Genomic DNA, 22,608 nt, shown 5'->3' with positions numbered 1-22,608 from the left:
ATCTCTAGAGCTTGGTTTGGCTTTGCCCCTCTATGAGTGGCGTGCTCCACTTCCATAACCATTACTTTCGTCTCTTCCATTTTACTTTGTTCTTCTTTTTCGTTGCAGTTTCATTTTGTGTTTCCATCCTTATTTTAATTGTTAAGAACTACAGTCCATCTCTTTTTTCTATTGAACTCTTGTAAAGGAACCTTCACATTAGATAACTTGCTATCTTAATGTCCAATGGGGATTTCCTTGAGTTTTCCTAAACAATTATTCACCATATTCCATAATCTTAAAAGGAAACAAGATAATCTTTCATCATTTGGTATCTAGAGCTTCGATTATCTTGAATATGGTGTTTTTCATATGCTATCCAAAAAATACTTTTCTAGGAATCTTTCTTGAAGTTTTTCTAGCTCACCTCTTCTTCCCTGGTCTGCATCTGTTGTTGCATTCCAACCCACCAATATTTGCATCACTCACCAAGAGAAAAGTAGCATATGCCAGTTTCTGCTAATCCGAGCAAACTAGTACACGAAATATCTTCTCGCAATCCCTAATCCACGCATCTGTGTCATCAGGAGTGGCCTTGCCATTGAACTTGGCTGGTTTGTGCCTCATGAAATCATCCATGGTGACCGGTCGTGGTGTAGACTGTGGTAGCACCACCTGTTGTGGTTGCATAGCCTCAACCAATCGGTGAATGCATGGACAATTTCATCAACTAAGTTATTGGCACCAATTCTTCTACCTCTTCCGCTAGCCATTTTCTAGTTTGGAACATAGGGTATCATACACCATTACAATTTATCTCAGAAAATTCATTATAAATACACACCACACAATAACACAAATTTCAAGAACTCTATAATTCAATAAATTTATCCTAATTTCACAATCACGATAAGCTCATCCCCAAGGCCCAAAAATAATTTTGAAATCATATGCTTTGATACCAAATGTAACATCCTAGATGGATATTACTATATAAAGCATGTATCATATAATTTCTTTGGAATTAAAATATATAAAGTTCCCAAGTGCGGACCAAGTGCGGGAAAATTTAAAACTTATCTTGTTGGAGTTCATTACACTACTCCATCTTTATGACAAGTTCATAGTGGAGAAAACATCATAAAAAATTTATTAGAAAATGCCTGAACTAAAACATAGTGAAAAATCCCCCATAGTCTGCCCCGCTTCATCTCTATGCATCAACATGCTCACCTAGGTTCACATCTGCTACGCGTGACAAGTCACATGATCATCGCCAAACACAAAGAGAAAGGATGAGTAGAGAAAGAAAATAACAAAATAAATAAATAATAGATTTAACCTTCGCGCAGCCATCAAACCCATCCATGCAAATCCATCTGCAATGGATCATTGCCTCTGCACTATCGCCTGGCATTGCCTAATCGTTGTTGTTCCTGCAAGAACAAATAAGATGAGTTAGGCACTAGTATCACCTTACCATGTAGTCCGTTATCTCCTCAGTTGGTCTCTCCCCAGTTGATACATGTCAGCTTAACCCAGGAGGGGTTACCTGCAGAAGAGTCTCCGAAGCTCAAGTAAGTCAAAGCTCTCAGAAAGTCAAATCAGTGATTAATGAATGCGTACCTTTAATTACTGGGGTCCATGCGTATTTATAGAGCATTAATGATGTCTGGTTATCCAGTGGGCCAGGCCTTGGCTTGGGCCCTAGCTTGGGCTGTGAGTGGGCCTGGGTCCTAATCCAGGCCCTTAAGGTCTATTGAACGCGGGGGCTTCCATTTTACCAAGTCTTCAAGAGCGGTCTGATTCGTTTGCTTCTTAACTTATCAGATGTCATCCTTGGCCGCATACTGGCCGTGTTGGCCACTTTGTTGTTACTTTAGCCTTTATTCAGTTAAGTTTGAGTCCATGGCAGCCCAAGTCGTGTACTTGGGTTGTCTCTGGCATGTACGTGAGGGTATCATTTATATGGTTAAGTTGAACCAGGTCCGGTACAAGTTAGGCTGACTCGGCCTAGGTTGAATACTTGGCTGCCTTGATGCATTGTTTACTTATTTGATTGAGTTTGGTTAGGTGTGGTACAGTTGCGAAGCGAAATTTTGCTCTAGCCCACATGGTGGTAATCCCATGCCACCAGGTGCCACAAGCTAGTGGCCCCTCTATTTGTGACTTATCGCCTGGCGAAAGCATATCCGTCGCCAGGCGCCACACCAGTAAAATGAATTCTACTGGTTTAGGCACTGTAGAATTGATCCTAACACATTAAGCAATATTTCTACACAGCTAGAATACCAATGTGTATTTCACAATTCAACATACCTCCAAAACAGTACCAAATCTTTTCCTTTGCAACCACATTGTACTGACTTTACTTTTATAAAAAAAAAAATATTTTCGCACATTCCATAATTTAACTTATAGACTGTTCAAGACTTAAACGAACCTGCAAGCATCCTATTGCCATTATATACCTATAAAAAAATAAACACCATTGCCACCACTAAGCACGTAAACTTAAAGCATTGCTACAATTTCCCCAATTCAAATAATTCTTTTGCAGTGCCCACAACTCCATTTATATGCATAAAATTATTAATACTACAAAATAAAATACCAAAAAAATGAACATCACAGTTACTTCTTATATTATATTATAATAATACTAAAGTTTCAACCAAATGCAATAAATCAAAATTGTGATTACCACGTGCTTATACAATCATATTGGTTATATAAATATCTAACCACAATTATTTCGGTTAACAATATAATCATATGCCAGATTCATCACTCCTCCCAATGACAAGTTAAAACTATTTTTCACTTTTATTTTACCTAAAATGAACACTTATTATTATGATATATTATAATCCTTTCTTCCTAAAATAAAAACTAATGACTTATAAATTATTAGAAATCATTTGAATTTCGTGAAATAAGGAACCACATCCAATTATCTTTAGAATTTTATAAATTCAAATAAAGAAAATACAATATTACTATAACCAATTCAACCATAAATCTAAATTCTACGTTCCTAAATAAAACAAATATACACTAATGGTAATATTGCACACTACTTACATCTTATTTTAATTCTTGTAATATATCCTTGGTTTTGTGAAATCTAAATTTCATTTCACCTCTCGAATCCTTTTAATTATCTTCCAGTGCATCCAATTCTCCCAAATAATTTCCTAATTTCCTAATTTTAACCCACGACACTTTTAATTCATGCCCACCCAATTTCTCTCTAACCAACACCTCCGTAGATGCCAATCTATGAAAAATGCATCTAGCCTCAAGGAAAAAAAATTATTTATGAGACCCTAAATACTTTACTTCACTTTCGCATCACTAAACACTAAATTCCCACACTTTAACAGCCTTACAAATTATAATTCAAACACAACACTACCTTTGGGATAACAAGCAAAACAACAATCATTCAATTGCTTAAATTACATACAAATTCTTAGTTGTATATTCATTCATATTCAAATATTATCAACATCACTAAACAACGCATACTCAGATAAAAGAAGGAGATCTAGTTAGCTCCCCTTACCTAGTTTCCTTACTCCTAGTGTACTCTCACTAATCCATTCTCGTCCCCAACGCTTCAACCTTTGTTCCCACTCTAAAAACTCCTTTCCAACACTCCCTTTTCTCTCCCTCAATTGTAAATTTCGTCTCCCTATGCCTTTCCTTGCTGCCACACTTTATGACTCTATGCTTTCTCCCTCACCCTCTTCTCCCTCTCAATTTTCAGCCCTCAAAATAAATAAATAAAAATACTAAATGTCTAATCCTCCTTTTAATCTGATATGGCCCTATGAACTTCGGTGTCAACCTTCTAGATATGATCGCCCCCAATGCTCGTGGTCAGAGTAACCCTGAGGAATACATGATCCCACTCCTTAAACTCTAGTGGCCTTCTTCTTTTTTCTGCATACAAATTTTGTCTGTTCTGCATCACACGCATCCTGTCTTGAATTAATTTGACTTTCTTTGTCGTCTTTTGTAACGACTCTGGTCCAATAGTTACTGACTCTCCATCCTGGTACCAACAAAGCGGTGTTCTACACCTTCTCCCATATAACGCCTCATACGGCGCCATTCCAATATTTGAGTGGTAACTATTGTTGTATGTGAAATCCACCAATGGAAGTACTTCACTCCAACCACCCAAGTGATCCAATAAACACGCCCTAAGAAGATCTTCCAATGACTGAATCGTCTGTTCAGATTGACCATCCATTTGTGGATGATAAGCGAAACTCATTCTCAATTGGGTCCCCAGCACTGCTTGTAATGATTGCTAAAATCATGAAGTAAATCTCATATCACGATCTGATACTATGCTTGCAGGAACCCCATGTAATATGACTACTTCCCGAATGTACAACTCAGCAAGTTTACCCATGGACATCCTCAGATTGATTGGTAAGAAATGACCACACTTCGTGAGTCGATCAACTATCACCCAAATGGCATCATGTCCCTTTACAGATCTAGGCAAGTGAGGCACAATGTCCATGGAAATACTTTCCCACTTCCACTAGGGTATGTCCAGCGGTTGTAGGGTACCTCCTGGTCTTTCTATAGAAGGCAACTATGGTCGTGGCTTTGCAACTGTCTTTTTATTGGGACACCTGTCTGCAAAATGGCCTATTTGGTCACACAAAAAGCACTTTCGCCCTCCAACATTGCCCCCTATATTTCGAGTAAGTCAGGGACAATCTCTCTTCAAATGTGCTCCCCCACACTGGTAACATTTCAATCCTTTTGACAATGTCTATGGTCGGTTGTAAGGCGTCTTCTGTTGTATAGCCTTGACAACATTTCTCTGTGGCCTCTCTACTCGGCTAGGCCCAATCTCTAACTGTTCCACACTCTTCACCTACTCCAGCAAAAGGGGAAATTCTTGGAACCTGAGTGGAACTAGAACCCTAAGCACCTCATGTCGCAGACCCCTCTCAAACTTCTAACAACGCCATTCCTCTGTGATATTCTGCGTAAAAAACCCTTCCAAATACTCAAACTTGTTAACATAAGCCTGTACGGTCATATTACCCTATTGTAGAGTCAGAAATTCAGCATCCTTCTCATGCTTAGCGCTATCCAGAAAATACTTTTCCAGGAACCTCTTCTTGAAGTTTTCCCAACTCACCTCTTCCTCCCTGGTCTGCATCTGTTGTTGCATTCCAACCCATCATTCCGCATCACTCACCAAGAGAAAAGTAGCATATGCCAGTTTTTGCTCATATGAGCAAGCTAGTACACGGAATATTTTCTCGCACTCCCTAATCCATGGATCTGCATCATCAGGAGTGGCCTTGCCATTGAACTTGGCTGGTTTGTGCCTCATGAAATCATCCATGGTGACCGGTCGTGGTGTAAGCTGTGGTAGTACCACCTATTGTGGCTGCATGGCATCAACCAATCGGTGAATTGCATGGGCAATTTCATCAACTAAGTTATTGGCACCAATTCTTCTACCTCTTCCACTAGCCATTTCCTAGTTCTAGAACATAGGGTATCATACACTGTTATAATTTATCTCAGAAAATTCATTATTAATACACGCCACGCAATAACACAAATTTTAATAACTCTACAATTTAATAAATTCATACTAATCTCATAATCGCGATAAGCTCCCTCCCCAAGGCCCAAAAATTATTTTGAAATCATATGCTCTAATACCAAATGTAACACCCTAGGTGGATATTACTAGATAAAGCATGTATCATATAGTTTCTTTTGGAATTTAAAATAATATATAAAGTTCCCATGCGCGGGAAAATTTAAAACTTATCTCGCTGCAGTTCAATTACACTACTCCATCTTTATGACAAGTTCATAGTAGAGAAAACATCATAAAAAATTTATAAGAAAATGCCTGAACTAAAACATAGTGAAAAATCCCCCATAGTCTGCCATGCTCCGTCTCTATGCATAAACATGTTCACCTGGGTTCACATTTGCTCCCGCGTGACAAGTCACACGATCATCGTCAAACACAAAACAGAAAAGGTGAGCCAAGAAAGAAAATAACACATTAAATAAATAATAGATTTAACCTTCACCCAATTCCTCTCATTCATTTTTTAATTCATCAATTACTTTCCATATTCTACCCCAATCTCATAACCTATATGAGAAAGATCCATTCACCACCTTGGTCTTTAGGGATTATCATGCTCCCACAAACCTACCCGCTCGTGGTCCAACTCTACGGACCTCCCCGCCCATAGTTCAATTCTACGAACCTGCCTACTCGTAGTCCAACATGCGTGAACACCTATTATGAACCTCCCCACTCATTGTAGCCGCAAGTGTGAGCACGAAACATACAAACCTCCCCGCTCGTATCCCCACATAAGAGTGAAATAGATACGAACCTCCCTGCCAGCGGCGGAGCTTCTACAGGGCAGGGTGGGGCCACGCCCCCCCCCCCCCCCCCAATTTTTATTTTTTAATTTTTTAAAATTTATATATTGAATTTTTAATATTTTTATAAAATTTTAAATTAAAAATTAATAAAAATTAAATTATTTATTTTTAGTTTAATTATGTTTTAGGTTCATGATAAATTTGATAATTTTCAATTGAGTTGTGATAAATTTGTGTGATCCCTCGAGAAGTCTCTGATATTAACTTTTTTTCTTAATGGAATGATGTGACTCTTAAGAGGCTGACGTAATTATTATCTTTCCATGTCTGACTTGTTATCTATATCATTTTATTATTTTATTATATTATTATTTTAAAATTTTGTAATTTATAATTTTATAATTTATTATAGTTAGCATTATTTTTTTTATCTCATGAGCTTTTGCATGCTCACTTTTTATTAAGATAGAAGAAAAATTAATGTACTATGTGTTTTTTCATAACAAGTTTTCAATTGTGAATTGATTATTAGAGTTTTCTTTTATTAGTTATATATTTGAATTTTTCATTAGATTATGATAAACTATTTTTGAATTTCAAACTTAAAAATAATAGGTCAATTGATGAAGAGTAAAAGAATTTATATTTATTTTTCAAAAATAATAAAAGGAAAACTACCCACGAAGATGAAAATGAAAACAAATTCAAATTCTTTACACAAACCAGAATATCGTACTTATAATCCAATTGTTCAATTCGAGGAGTCATTTCTTAAGGTTACAAAAATTATAGGTGATGATGAATTTGATATTAATTCTTTGAAACAATATTATACAGGAAAACATATTCAAATTTGAGAATATTCAATTAGTAAAAAAGATGAAATTATGAGAGTGTATCTAAAATGGTGTTCATATCAAATACAAGTTCAAAATTTTGAATATATTAATTTGGCTCCCCCATAATTATTAGTCAAGATCCGCCACTGCTCCCTGCCTACATCAATCACGCATCTCAAATCTCCTTTAATAACCACGTCGCTCGTAACTAATCCAACATGTCCCTGACCAAGCCATCAAACTCATCCATGCAAATCCATATGCAATGGATCCTTGCCCCAGCACTATCGCCTGGCATTGCCTAAGCGCTGCCAAGAGAAATTGTGCTCCAGCCCGCATGGCGGTAATTCCATTTCACCAAGCGGCACGCGCTAGTGACCCCTCTATTTGTGACTTATCACCTAAAAGCTCATTTTCAACACTCCCTTTTCTCTCCCTCAATTGTAAATTTTGTCTCCCTCCACATTTCCTTGCTACCACACTTTCTGACTCTCTATTTTTTTACTCACTCTCTTCTCCCTCTCAATTTCTAGCCCTCAAAATAAATAAATAAAAATACTAAAACGAAAATTAATTAATATCTAAGGTTAGTGGCCATTAACTTGTGCTTTAAATTCCCCAACGACTGCCTTTACATCGCCCTTCTATTTTCTCAGAGGGGAGCTCTAGAGTTTCTAGGTTTTTCCTTCTTTAGCAAAAATATTAAACATGAAAAAGAATAACTCATGCTAACCTAGACTCAAACTCACACCCTTCCACACACCAAGTCTATGCACAACCAACAAGCTATCACATGATTCATGTCAATTCTTATGTACATACCACCTTAAGCCATGCTTCCACATTCATAATATATTTGCAAAATAAAACAAAATTAAATAAACATACTAATGGTATACACAAGACTCAAACCCATGTCTTCTCAACATAATCAAGTGCTCTTAACCACTTAAGACATGCTTTCCTAGGTCTTATACCAAGTGTCAAATTGAATTCCTTAATAACAAAAGAATGTGTAGAGCTAATTGCGAATCAAAGCAAAGTGAAGATGAAGTGAAAGGAATAAACACAAAAGTTGAAAATGAATAAGTTTTCTCTCGTCTTATGCAAGCTATTTTTTTCCATCCATGTAGAGATCCCTACATTTCACTTTATTAAAAGGGAATTTAAAAACTTACGTTAAATCTTCTGCACTTCTTATATTAATTGGTAATACATTTTTTAATAAATTATATATTCTTTCAAGAAATTAACTATCTTAATGCATCATTGCTAAATTTATGTTTTTTCATATTTAATTTTAAAATCGGTTTAATATATAAATATCATTTCAAAATTATTACTACATGCATTATTGTTGGTTTACTTTTAACCCATCGCTTAGTTTACGATGTTTTTATTTGAGATTTAGTGTTTGGTAGATGCATTGTTTGATATATATATATATATATATATATATATATATATATATATATATATATATATATATATATATATAATTATTGTTTTGCTAACAATACACTAAGAAAATTTTGTTTTCTAATTGAGCTTATAATTTAAAAGATGTTTTGAATCAAGTGCCAATTTGAGTCCGAGAACAATAAAAATACTTGTTTAAAGTGAGGCGCAAATAACACAAAAATGTACATTAGGAAAAAGAAATAAATGAAAATTGAAAATGAATCGATCATACTCCATATCATGAAAGCTCGATATTGTTTTGATCACATCTATCTAAATAATTAAATTTTAATAACAATAATTTTCATGTATAATAATGTTGATATTCATTTATATCAGATATTGAATTGTTTAATTTTTAATAAAAAATTTTAATGTTTCAAGACCTTCTATTATTTATCTTATGAAATAAAACTACTTATATATATATATATATATATATATATATATATATATATATATATATATATATATTAATATTCTTATTAATTAAATACGTTAATTATTACAATCCCTTGTAAATGAAATAAGTACTTAATCTTTAGGTCACTCCTGATGACTTAAATACTTAAGTAGTCCTCATATTTTTTACTCTCCTAATATTTTGAATTCAATTTTAAAAATATAATTATTTTTATGTATTTAACTTAATTTTAAATACTAATTTCGGTATTCACAATATCAAATGTAAACATCGATATAACACGTTATCAAAGCAATAATAATTCAAAAAAGAAATGTATACATTATCATGATTGAGATTACCTAAAATAACCACAATATGAATTTAAAAGACTAGATGGAGGTTTAGATTGTTAACCTCTATCAAAACTATTAACCTAAAACCCAATCAAACAGAAGCAACCACTCGCTACGACGAAAGAAAATTACCATTTACATCACCAATGTACCTAGGAACCCAGTCGTCGGAGCAACGACCAAGGAAGATAGCCAATATTTTAGAAACGTGAGGCAGAAGTGTGTCAGGTTTTACAGAGGGGGTTTCACTGGGGAGAACAACACCAATGAGATCTGAGCCCAACCACATAAGACACTAACACCACTCTCAACCCAAAACCTTAAGGCAATAGGTTTATGGGTCTTTATTCTTATATAGTGCTCTATTTTCTCAATTCTGGTCAATGGGGGACTTAGACTCACACTTGGATTCTTAACAATCTCCCCCTCAAGGGTGAGTCCCTTCAACCACATTGGTACACTCCCCCTCCAGCGGAAGCTGCCCAACCACGAGTACTCCTTTTCTGCCCTTTTCTGTACCGCCATTATTCTTAACGGGACACGCTTTACCTGGAACCCTTACCTGAGACTTTTGCCAGGAAGACTTTCGATACTAGGATCATACTGCACTCGTCTGAGCCAGTTTTAACCATCGACTCTGATACCACTTGTCAGGTTTTTAAGGAGGGGGTTTCACTGGGGAGAACAACACTAATGAGATCTGAGTCTAACCACATAAGACACTGACACCACTCTCAACCCAAAACCTTAAGGCAATGGGTTTATGGGCCTTGATCCTTATATGGTGCTCTACTTTCTCAATTCTGGTAAATGTGGGACTTAGACTCACACTTGTATCCCTAACAATCTCCCCCTCAAGGGTGAGTCCCTTCAACAACATTGGTACACTCCCCTTCAGCGGAAGCTTTCCCAACCACGAGTACTCCTTTTCTGCCCTTTTTCTGTACCACCGTTATTCTTTCCTTTATTGCCTTGTTCCTAACAATTGGTATCAGAGACGATGGTTAATACCGGCTCAGACGAGTGTAGTATGGTCCTAGTATCGAAAGTCTTCTGACAGTGTTGGTCAGGTAAGTGTGTCCCGTTAAGAAAAGAACGGCGGTACAGAAAAGGGCAGAAAAGGAGTACTCGTGGTTGGGCAGCTTCCACTGGAGGGGGAGTGTACCAATGTGGTTGAAGGGACTCACCCTTGAGGGGGAGTGTTAGGAATCCAAGTGTGAGTCTAAGTCCCACATTGACCAGAAATGAGAAAGTAGAGCACCATATAAGGATCAAGGCCCATAAACCCATTGCCTTAAGGTTTTGGGTTGAAAGTGGTGTCAGTGTCTTATGTGGTTGGGCTCAGATCTCATTGGTGTTGTTCTCCCCAGTGAAACCCCCTCTACAAAACCTGACACTACATAACAAGGATGACTTACTTGAAACTTGAACGACCAATAGTGGAAAGAGTAACATGCATTAGGAAATTATTGTCTAACACAAAGGAACATGAGGTAAAAAATGTGCAGTGATATTTTCGTTGTTAAAATCAATTTTTTTAGGTGGGACGTCGTAAGGTTCATTAAAAATTTTATGATATACCTCATTTCACAACATTGTCTGTCATAAATTTTAAGATAGAGGTCGCACGTTTGACGTAAATTTATTTATATTTCTGCACGACCTCCATTTTTAACTCACTTTGTCAGGTTTTACAGAGGGGGTTTCACTGGGGAGAACAACACTAATGAGATCTGAGCCTAACCACATAAGACACTGACACCACTCTCAACCCAAAACCTTAAGGCAATGGGTTTATGGGTCTTTATTCTTATATAGTGCTCTACTTTCTCAATTCTAGTCAATGTGGGACTTAGACTCACACTTGGATTCCTAACAATCTCCCCTCAAGGGTGAGTCCTGTGACGAAAAAAAAAATTCTATTTATTTATTTATTACAGTATACTTATAAAAATTTAGAGGCAAAAATTTATACACTAATATATAATTATATTTAAAATATTCACATTTATATGTATATTTACAATACTATATACTTCCTATATCCACATTGTTTAGTACATTTTATATTTCCTACACTAGAAGAGGAAGAAGGGTTATTTATTTACAGTTTCCCCCCTTCATATGCGGTTTATCAAACAGGTGGAGGGAAAAGGTTATGGATAGGATTCATTTGGACTGTTGGGGGTAAATAAAAGGTAACTCCGATTTGTCCTTCGATGACAATCGATGCATTCGGAGCAGAGAGAAAAGTAATGGTAGAGTTTCCCGTTCCCTGAAATGTTACAGAATTATTCACTACATTGGTTTGCCATGCATTTCCCGGAAAAACAGCCACAATGTCGGCGAAGAAGGGATCAGGCGTGTTCGGAGCAGCCATCTATGATAATGTTATAAAAATTTGTTTTTCGCACACAACCAAAAGAAATAGGGAAGTGAGACAAATATCACAAAAAAAAACATATCATAATAAAATAAAATGGAATAAAAATTCTCCCAAAACCATGAAACTGAATTTTTATTATACTTTTATAAAGATATTGATTAATTTTGTAGTGACTAGTCAGGATAAATGAGCTCATGGCCAACAAAGTAACTCAAGAACATATCATCTTGAGTAATACTAACTCGTTTAAATCCCCAAGGTCATACCTCCAACTACAATAATCAAATCTTTATTTATCATAAATTTTATTTCAATGAATAAAATGGGTCAATACGTAACTAGAGATAAATATAAATAAGTAAATGAAAGTAAATATAAATTGAATAAATAGGATCAGTGCATAACTGGAGATGAATATAAATAAATAAATAAATAGGATTGGGAACTAAATATAATTTAGAATGAGGTTAGGGACACCTCACTTAGGGTAAATATCGAGATAAAATAATTACAAATAGATAAAAAAAAAAATCAAAGTAAAAAGATAAAGTGATGGATGTCTCCTCCCTTTACCTTATTTATCGTGAAAATTATACCAAGGTTGTACTAAGACTTTGATGATAAATTAATTTTTCTCTTTTTTCTTTTTCCTCTTTCTTCCTTCTCACACGCAGAGCTTCTTCTTCTGTTCCTCTCTTTTTTTTCTTCTTTGGTTCTGAATATCTCTCCTTTCTTCCTATTCATTCTATTTATACTCCTATTTGTAATGATTACATTAGTTCAACCTTAACCTCATTTCCTTTGGTTTTGCTTTTTACGTTCCAATTCAATTACTCGTTCGTAGATCTTTTTCTTCCTCACAGTAACATGATAAAGTGGCATTTATTGTCATGTTATCCTTTCATATTTTATTATTATTATTTTTTTCAATAGCTTTTACGTTATCTACTTATCATTCTTTTATTCTCTATATATATATAATTTTTTTTTCTTTAACAGAATTACCTTATACGGTAATCATTGATTATTAATTCCAATTATAAAGTCTGATAGTTTAATTTGAATATATATTTCATATATAAGTGATTTAAAAAAAATCTAATTAATCTTATATTTTAAATTTGTCCTCAATAATTCTTAAATTATGTGAAAAAGATAATTATAATTTCATAAAATAATCAAAAAAATATATATATCTCTCTTTTATTTTATTTATTTATATTATATATATATATATATATATATATATATATTTTGGATGTTACAATTTTCCCCTACTTATAGAAATTTCGTCCTCGAAATTTTATTTTATTTTTTTTTGACTAAAATAAATGAGGATAAATTCCTCTTATTTTTTTCTTCTAATTCCCATGTAATATCTCCATTAGCTTCATTCCACATGACCTTCACTAGAGGGATTTGTCTGCCTCTCAATTCTTTGATCTTCTTGTCCATAATCTGTACATGTATTGCGTCAAATGTAAGGTTATTCTTTAATTGTACTGTATCAGGTCTTATCACATGAGTTGGATCAGAAATATATTTTCTTAATTAAGACACATGAAAGACATTATGGAGATTTGAAAGGAACGGAGGTAAGCAAATTTGATATGCAACAAGACCTATTTTTCTAAGAATTTGGTAAGGGCCAATAAACCGGGGAGTGAGTTTCTTTGATTTCATCACTCTACCAATTCCAGTGGTTGGTGTTACTTTCAAGAATACATGATCACCTTCTTGAAATTCAAGAGGTCGTCTTTTCTTGTCAGCATAACTTTTTTGTCTACTCTGAGTTGTTCTCAATTTTTCCCTAATCATTTTGATTTTCTCGGTTGTATGTTGAATCATGTCAGGACCTAACACTGAATTCTCACCGGTCTCAAACCAACACAAAGGTGTTCTACATTTCCTTCCATATAATGCCTCATAGGGTTCCATACCTATGCTAGAATGGAAACTGTTGTTATAGGTGAACTCAATCAAACGCAGGTATCGATCCCAACTATCAGAATTTTCTAACACACAAGCTCTCAGCAAATCTTCCAAAGATTGAATGGTTCGTTCAAATTGTCCATCAGTTTGGGGATGATAAGCTGAGCTAAGGTGAAGCTTGGTACCTAAGGCTTGATGTAAACTTCCCCAAAATTTTGAAGTGAATATAGGGTCCCTATCAGATATAATACTTATTGGAACTCCATGTAACTTGACAATATCTCTTATGTATAAATCAGTCAATTTTTCCAATGAATACCTAATGTTAATGGGTAAGAAATGAGCAGACTTTGTTAACCTATCCACGATAACCCATATGGAATCAAATTTTTGAATGGTTCGTGGGAGGCCAACTACAAAATCCATTGCTATACTATCCCATTTCCATTCAGGTATATCTAAGGATTGTAGCATTCTTGCTGGGTTTTGGTGTTCTATTTTAGCTTTTTGACAAACTAGACATTTTGCTACATATTGCGCCACTTCCTTTTTCATTTTGGGCCACCAAAACATTTTCTTGAGATCTTGATACATTTTTGTTGTGCCCGGATGTATGCTTAATTTGCTTTTATGTGCTTCTTCTAGAATCATTTCCTTAATTTCCTCATTATTGGGTACACACATCCTGTCCTTAAATCTTAAAGTTCCGGTTTTATCTATGCCAAAATTCTCCCCACCCCTTTGACCTATCAATTTCTTTTTCTTATTAATTAACTCATCACTTTCTTATGCCTCATGGATTTGCTTTTGTAAATTGTTAATGATCTGAATGGAGTTTAATTGCATTTTATCATGGCTTAGGGTGACCGACAAATTCATGTCTCTAAATTTTTCTAACAAATTCATTTCATGAATCATTAGTGAAGAGACATATGTAAAGATTTTCTGCTTAACGCATCTGCCACTACATTTGCCTTACCTGGGTGGTACTGTAATTCAAAATCATAATCTTTCAGAAATTCCATCCATCTTCTTTGTCTCATATTTAATTCTTTTTTGTCAAACAAGTATTTGAGACTCTTATGATCACTAAAAACTTCAAACTTTCCACCATAAACATAATGTCTTCATATCTTAAGTGCAAAAACAATGGCAGCTAGTTCTAGATCATGGGTTGGGTAATTTTTCTCATGTGTTCTCAGTTGCCTGGAACTATATGCCACTACCCTTCTATCTTGCATAAGAACACAACCTAATCCCATTTTGGAAGCATCACAAAATATAACAAAGTGTCCAGTAGGATCAAGTAATGCTAAAACAGGAGAAGTGGTTAATCTTTTCTTGAGTTCTTGAAAACTATTTTCACATTTTTCTGTCCACACAAAAGCTTGGCCCTTTTTGGTGAGTTGGGTTAAAGGCAAAGCTATTTTAGAAAATCCCTCAATGAATCTCCTATAATATCCTGCCAAACCGAGAAAACTGCGAATCTCAGTCACTGTTTTTTGTGGTTCCCATTGTAAAACTGCTTCTACTTTGGTCGGATCCATTGACACTCCGTTATTGGAAATCACATGTCCTAAGAATTTTACTTCCTCTAACCAAAATTCACACTTAGACAATTTAGCATACAATTTCTTTTCTTTCAAGATTTGCAAGACAATCCGAAGGTGTTCCTCATGTTCCTCAAGAGTCTTAGAGTAAATAAGAATGTCATCTATAAAAACAACCACAAATTGATCTAAAAATGGATGAAAGATCCTATTCATGTAATCCATGAATATTGCAGGAGCATTGGTCACACCAAAAGGCATCACTTGATATTCATAATGACCATACCTAGTTCTGAAAGCAGTTTTTTGTATGTCTTCTGCTTTTACTCTAATCTGATGATATCCAGACCTTAAATCTATTTTAGAAAATACAGAGGCTCCTCTCAATTGGTCCATCAAGTCATCTATTCTAGGAAGAGGGTATTTATTCTTTATGGTGAATTTATTTAATTGACGGTAATCTACGCACAACCTAAAACTTCCATCTTTCTTTTTAACTAACAAAACAGGGGCTCCCCAAGGTGACACACTAGGACGAATGAACTGTTTTTCAAGTAACTCTTCTAATTGTTTCTTCAATTCTGCTAATTCAGAGGGTGACATCCTATATGGTGCCATAGAGATTGGTCCAACTCCAGGCATCAGATCTATGGAAAATTCAATTTCTCTGTTAGGTGGTAAACCAGGAATATCATTGGGAAAGACTTCAGGAAAATTTTGAACAACTGCTATATTTTTCAACTCAACTTCCTCTTTTATTTCCATAGAAGATAATAACAAGTACCCTTGAATTTCATTCCTTAAAGGCTCACTTTTTGAATTGGTAGGTGATTTTAGAAGATTCTCAGAGTTTGGAAATATCACTGATTTCTTAGCACAATTCAAAAGGACTTGATTGGAAGATAACCAGTCCATACCTAAGATTACATCTAATTGAGATAAAGGTAGACATATTAAATTTAAAGGAATTTTGTATTCTCAATGAACAGTGGACAGTCTAAAAAAACTCTATTGGTTATTACTGAGTCATTTGTGGGAGTTGAAACAACCAAACTAGTTTTTAGAAAAGAGGTCGACATATTAAGATGTTGAACACAATGATTGGAAATGAATGAGTGAGTTGCACCTGAGTCATACAGTACATTTAAAGTTTTTCCTTTAATAAAACACATACCTTGAATTAGATCATGGTTTTTAGCAGCTTCAGCTCCAGTCATGGTGTACACTCTTCCTGTTGTGGTAGGTCTTGTCTTGGTTGCAGTTGAATTGAAATGTGGCTTCTGTTGTCCACACTCAGAGAATATGTGACCAGGTTTCCCACACTTGAAACAGATAGGTCCTTTAAGGTGACAATCTTTAGCATGATGACCTTGTCCGCATTTAAAGCATCTGATATTATCATATACAGGTCTACTAGAATTTCGTGATGAAGATTGGTTGGATTGGGTCCTCCATTGTGGACGATTGTAAGGTTTTCCCTCATTGCGTTTATTTTTATTTGTCTAGGGTCCAAAATACTTTGGTTTGATATTTTAGTTGTTCTCAAAATCTTCCAAAAATCTACACTTGTGAATAAGCATAGGAAAATCAGCAATTTCTAGTATCCCTACTGCTTTTCCCAATTCATCTCTAAGTCCATTTTCAAATTTTATACATTTCATCCTTTCCTCTGGGTGATAAAAGAAAGTAGATTATTTTCCTAATTCTTCAAACTTAGAAGCATATTCCCCTACAGGCTACAGTCATACTTCCTTGCTTCAACTGCATAAACTCTATTTCTTTTGCTCTCCTCACATCATTAGGGAAATATTTTTCTAAAAACCTTGTTCTAAATACATCCCAGGTAATAATTATTCTTCCTCCTTCAAGTAATCTCCTAGTACCATCCCACCAATATTCGGCTTCTCCTATTAACATAAATACAGCATAATTCACCTTTTGGTTGTCAGCGCAGTTCATAACTCGAAATATTTTCTCCATTTCTTTAATCCATAATTACGCCTTTTCAGGATCATATCCTCTAGAGAATTGTGGGGGTTTGTTTCTCCTAAATTCAGCTAATCCTTGTGATTCAGGGTTTCCTTCAGGTCTTTTATTCCTCATTAGAGCAACAGCCATGTCTCGGATAGCTTGCATTGCTTCAGTTAATTCATTGTTTCTTCTAATGTTTGCTATCTGGAATTGTATGAGTTAGAAAGAAAAAAAAACAAATATATATATATATATACATATATATATATATATATATATATATATATATATATATATATATATATATATATATATATAATGAGCACATTTCACAGATCTCGCATGAAACGTCACTCTGATACCATCTAATGTGACGAAAAAAAATTCTATTTATTTATTTATTACAGTATACTTACAAAAATTTAGAGGCAAAAATTTATACACTAATATATAATTATATTTAAAATATTCACATTTATATGTATATTTACAATACTATATACTTCCTATATCCATATTGTTTAGTACATTTTATATTTCCTACACTAGAAGAGGAAGAAGGGTTATTTATTTACAGTTTCCCCCCTTCATATGCGGTTTATCAAACAGGTGGAGGGAAAAGGTTATGGATAGGATTCATTTGGACTGTTGGGGGTAAATAAAAGGTAACTCCGATTTGTCCTTCGATGACAATCGGTGCATTCGGAGCAGAGAGAAAAGTAATGGTAGAGTTTCCCGTTCCCTGAAATGTTACAGAATTATTCACTACATTGGTTTGCCATGCATTTCCCAGAAAAACAGCCACAATGTCGGCGAAGAAGGGATCAGGCGTGTTCGGAGCAGCCATCTATGATAATGTTATAAAATTTTGTTTTTCGCACACAATCAAAAGAAATAGGGAAGTGAGACAAATATCTACAAAAAAAAACATATCATAATAAAATAAAATGGAATAAAAATTCTCCCAAAACCATGAAACTGAATTTTTATTATACTTTTATAAAGATATTGATTAATTTTGTAGTGACTAGTCAGGATAAATGAGCTCATGGCCAACAAAGTAACTCAAGAACATATCATCTTGAGTAATACTAACTCGTTTAAATCCCCAAGGTCATACCTCCAACTACAATAATCAAATCTTTATTTATCATAAATTTTATTTCAATATTAAATATATAATTATATAAATAAATAGATAGGATCAATGAATAATTAAAATAGATATAAATGAATAAAAAGGGTCAATACGTAACTAGAGATAAATATAAATAAGTAAATGAAAGTAAATATAAATTGAATAAATAGGATCAGTGCATAACTGGAGATGAATATAAATAAATAAATAAATAGGATTGGGAACTAAATATAATTTAGAATGAGGTTAGGGACACCTCACTTAGGGTAAATATCGAGATAAAATAATTACAAATAGATAAAAAAAATCAAAGTAAAACGATAAAGTGATGGATGTCTCCTCCCCTTACCTTATTTATCGTGAAAATTATACCAAGGTTGTACTAAGACTTTGATGATAAATTAATTTTTCTCTTTTTTCTTTTTCCTCTTTCTTCCTTCTCACACGCAGAGCTTCTTCTTCTGTTCCTCTCTTTTTTTTCTTCTTTGGTTCTCAATATCTCTCCTTTCTTCCTATTCATTCTATTTATACTCCTATTTGTAATGATTACATCAATTCAACCTTAACCTCATTTCCTTTGGTTTTGCTTTTTACGTTCCAATTCAATTACTCGTTCGTAGATCTTTTTTTTCCTCACAGTAACATGATAAAGTGGCATTTATTGTCATGTTATCCTTTCATATTTATTATTATTATTTTTTTCAATAGCTTTTACGTTATCTACTTATCATTCTTTTATTCTCTATATATATATAATTTTTTTTTCTTTAACAGAATTACCTTATACTATAATCATTTATTATTAATTCCAATTATAAAGTCTGATAGTTTAATTTGAATATATATTTCATATATAAGTGATTTTTAAAAAATCTAATTATCTTATATTTTAAATTTGTCCTCAATAATTCTTAAATTATGTGAAAAAGATAATTATAATTTCATAAAATATTCAAAATATATATATATATATATCTCTTTTATATTATTTATTTATATTATTATTATATATATATATATTTTTTATTTTTATTTTTTTGAATGTTACAAGTCCCTTCAACCACATTGGTACACTCCCCCTCCAGCGGAAGCTGCCCAACCATGAGTACTCCTTTTCTGCCCTTTTCTGTACCGTCGTTATTCTTAACGGGACACGCTTTACCTGGAACCCTTACCTGGAACCTTTGCCAGGAAGACTTTCGATACTAGGACCATACTGCACTCGTCTGAGCCGGTTTTAACCATCGGCTCTGATACCACTTGTCAGGTTTTTAAGGAGGGGGTTTCACTGGGGAGAACAACACCAATGAGATCTGAGTCTAACCACATAAGACACTGACACCACTCTCAACCCAAAACCTTAAGGCTATCAGTTACCTGAAGAAGTATGGTCTAGAAATGAGGTAAACCTTTCACATTTGAAAGTTTTTGGTTGTACTTCATATATTTTGTTGAACTCTAATAGTAGAGATAAATTGGACCCTAAGGCAAAGCGATGTTATTTCATTGGCTATGGATCTGACATGTATGGCTACAGGTTTTGGGATGACCAAAACAAGAAAATTATCAGAAGTAGAAATGTTACTTTTAATGAAAACATGTTCTATAAGGACAGGACTGCAGAATTTGCAAATGCAAATAAAAAGCCAGAGCAGGTATCATTAGAAGAAATTTCAGAAAGTGATGTAGCCAACAGAAGGTAGAATACAAAAGTAGAGCCTGAGTCAGAGCCCGAGTCAGAGTTTGGGTCAGAACCTGAATAGATAGTAGAGTCAGTTACTCCTGAATTACTGACTAGAAGGTCTAGCAGAACAATTGTACCACCACAAAGGTACTCCCCTTCATTGCATTACTTGTTGTTGACTGATGCTGGTGAGCCAGAGCATTTTGCTGAGGCTATGCAGGGAGGTGAATCTATTAAGTGGGAGCTAGCAATGGAAGATGAGATAAAGTCTCTTCAGAAGAATAAGACATGGTCTTTAACCAAGCTTCCAGAAGGAAAGAAGGTTTTGCAAAACAGGTGGGTCTATCGGTTAAAAGAAGAACCAGATGGCAGCAAACGATATAAGGCCAGACTCGTAGTGAAAGGGTTCCAACAGAGACAAGGAATTGACTTCACAGAAATTTTCTCTCTTGTTGTCAAGATGACTACCATCAGAGTTATCTTGAGTATAGTAGCTACAAAAAATCTTCATATAGAGCAGTTAGATGTGAAAATTGCATTCCTACATGGAGATCTTGAGGAAGAAATCTTTATGGCACAACCAAAAGGTTTTGAAGTACAAGGCAAAGAGAATCTTGTATGCAAGCTTCATAAAAGTTTGTATGGGTTGAAACAAGCACCGCGACAATGGTATAAGAAGTTTAATGAGTTTATGAGAAACTCAGGATTTCACAGATGTGAAGAAGATCATTGTTGTTACGTGAAGAAATATGTTGATAGTTATATCATTCTTGCCTTGTATGTTGATGACATGTTGATTGTTGGTGCTAATATGACAGAAATTGAGAGGTTGAAGAAACAATTGTCAGAAAATTTTGAAATGAAGGATCTTGGTCCAGCCAAGTAAATTCTTGGTATGAGAATTTCCAGGGATAGATCTAAAGGTATTCTAAACTTATCTCAGGAAAAATATATAGAAAAATTGCTTAGCAGGTTCAATGTTGGAAATGCTAAAACCAGGAATACACCTTTGGGAACTCACTTAAAGTTCTCAAAAAGGCAATCTTCTCAAACAGAGGAAGAAGAAAATCACATGTCTAAAGTGCCATATGCATCTGCAGTAGGGAGCTTGATGTATGCTATGGTTTGCACCAGACCTGATATAGCACATGCAGTGGGAGTTGTGAGCAGGTTTCTATCCAATCCCGAAAAGGAGCATTGGGAAGGCGTGAAGTGGATATTGAGATATTTGAAGGGCACTTCAAAGATGCATTTGTCCTTTAAAAGAAGTAATCTCACTTTACAGGAGTTTTCTGATGCAGATTTGGGAGGTGATTTGGATGGTAGAAAGAGCACAACATGTTATATTTTTACGTTGGGTGGCACAACTATTAGTTGGAAGTCTAAACTTCAAGGAAGAGTCTCCCTTTCAACGACTGAAGCTGAATAAATAGCTATCTCAGAAACAACAAAAGAGATGATATGGTTGAAGAATCTTCTAAAAGAATTAGGAAAAGGGCAAGATGAACCTTCATTGTTCAGTGACAGTCAAAGTGCCATTTGTCTTGCTAAAAATCCAATTCTTCACTCCAGATGCAAACACATTGAATTGAAGTATCATTTTATCAGAAACTTGATAAATGATGGAGATTTGATTTTGTTGAAGATTCCAGGTGCAGAGAATCCAGCTGATATGTTGACCAAGACTGTCACAACAACTAAGTTGAGGCTTTGCATTGCCTCAACTGGCCTTCGAGAAAATTGATGATGAAGGCACTACACTAGGTGGTAATGTAAATCAAACCCCAAGTGGGAGAATTGTTAGTATTATGGTGCTTGATTTAGTCCCACATCGCTTAGAATAGTGAGATGTGGTTCTCTATTTTACTATATAAGAGACTCTATGTAAAGCTTTAAGATACACCAGAAATACAAATACTTCCTAGTGTAGTCGTGGACGTAGGCATACACATTGTACGCCGAACCACGTTAAATTCTCTGTGTCTATTTTTATCTCCTTTATTCTTTCCTTTATTGCCTTGTTCCTAACATGTAGGAGATGGAAGAACACTTAGTATTTTTCAAGCAATGTTTTGTTGTGTTAATTGTGATATGATGGGTGGATTTCAAAGGTGTGTGGTCAAATTATTTTTTGTTATTGGATGTTAAGGTTAGGGCTGACGGTGTTTTTTTAGGCAGAGTTTTCTTGATTAGTGTCTAAATATGTTTTAGCTTGATTTAGTATTGAAACCTAAATATTCTTTTATTTTAAAAGTATAAAATTAACAACATGCATCTCAATGATACCCACCATTAAACAAAATTTAATTCATATGATTAAGTGTGAAAGTTTGCATGAGAGAATGGAATAAGAGCAAGAATACAAAAATAAGAGAACAAGGATATATAGAAAAGATAAGATATAAATTCTTAGAAGCATGCAATTGGACACAAGTTAAATCTATTTAATTATATCAGAGTGAAAGATTTCATAAAAGATGAAAGAACATCAATATATATACATATATATA

The sequence above is a fragment of the Vigna unguiculata genome, chromosome 10 (genome assembly GCF_004118075.2).
Source record: "Vigna unguiculata cultivar IT97K-499-35 chromosome 10, ASM411807v1, whole genome shotgun sequence".
NCBI classification, from domain to species: domain Eukaryota; kingdom Viridiplantae; phylum Streptophyta; class Magnoliopsida; order Fabales; family Fabaceae; genus Vigna; species Vigna unguiculata.
This window is presented reverse-complemented; position numbering follows the sequence as displayed.